Consider the following 1,620-nt stretch of genomic DNA (forward strand, 5'->3'; position numbering starts at 1 on the left):
AACCTAAACAAAATTCTAACCCTAATCCTAACACTAACCATAGCGCTAACCTTAACAATTACCCTAATACTAAATCAAACACCAACCATAACCCTAACCCAAACCTTAACCCTAACCCTTACACAAAACCTAACCCTAACTTTAACCCTAACCCTAACCCTAAACCAAACAATAACCCTAACCCTAACGCTAATCCTAACCCTAACCCTCAACATATCCTTAACAATAACCCTAACCCTAACCGTACCACTAACACAAACCCTAATCCTAACCCTAAAACTAACACTAACCATAAACCTAAACTTAAGCCTAACACTAACCCTAAACCTAATCCTAAATTTAACACTAAGCCTAACCCTAACCCTAACACTAATACTAACAATAACCCTAACACTAACCCTAAGCCTAACGCAATCCGAATGCTCATAGTAAACCTAAACCTCACTCTGTCACTAACCCTTACCCTGTAACTAACAGTAAACCTAACACTAACCTTAACCCAAACATTAAACTTAAGCCTAACCCTAACAGTAACACTAACCCTAAACCTAACCCTAAGCCTAAACCTAACACTAACACTAAACATATCCCTAACAATAACCCTAACCTTAAAACTAAACTTACCACTAAAACAAACCCTAATCCTAACCCTAAACCGAACATTAACCATAAACCTAACCCTAAGCCTAACACTAACCCTAAACCTAATCCTAAATTTAACACTAAACCTAACCCTAACCCTAATCCTAATCCTAACACTAGCACTAACCCTAATCCTAACCCTAACAATTTCACTAACCCTAACCCTAATCCTAACCCTAACAATTTCACTAACCCTAACCCTAAACCTAACCGTAACACTAACCCTAACCCTAATCCTAACACTAACCCTAACACTAAACCTATCCCAAACATTAAGACTATCATTAATCTAACCCTAACCCTATGCCTAACAGTAACCCTAACACTAATACTAACACAAACTCTAACTCTAATTCTAACTGTAACCCTAACTCTATTGCTAAACCTAACACAAAACATATCCTAAACCTAACACTAACCCTAACAATTTTACTAACCCTAAACATAACTGTAACCGTAACACTAACCCTAACCCTAAACCTAACCTAACCTTAACCCTAACCTAACGATAATGATAACCCTAATTCTAACCAAACTCTAACCCTAAACATAACCTAAACCTTACCCTAATGCTAATACTAACATTAATACTAAAACTAACCTTAACCTAAAACTAATGATAACCCTAACAATAAACACAACCATAAAAATAACTCTAAATCTAACCATAACATGAACATTAACCCTAACCCTAACTTAAATTTAACCCTATCCCTAACCTTAACCCTAACCCAAACCCTAACCTAACCCTAAACTAACCCCAATGATAAACCTTTCCTAACCCTAAATCTAACACTAACCATAACAATAAGCATAACCATAACCCTAACACAAACCATAAACCTAACCATACAACTAAGCTTAACCCTCACCAAAAGACTATTCCTACACCTAATACTAACCCTAAAACTAACCTTATTCCTAATCCTAACAGAAATCCTAACCCTAACCCTAACTTTAACCCTATAACTAACTCTA

This window comes from Marmota flaviventris, unplaced genomic scaffold, assembly GCF_047511675.1.
Source record: "Marmota flaviventris isolate mMarFla1 unplaced genomic scaffold, mMarFla1.hap1 Scaffold_199, whole genome shotgun sequence".
Taxonomy (NCBI): domain Eukaryota; kingdom Metazoa; phylum Chordata; class Mammalia; order Rodentia; family Sciuridae; genus Marmota; species Marmota flaviventris.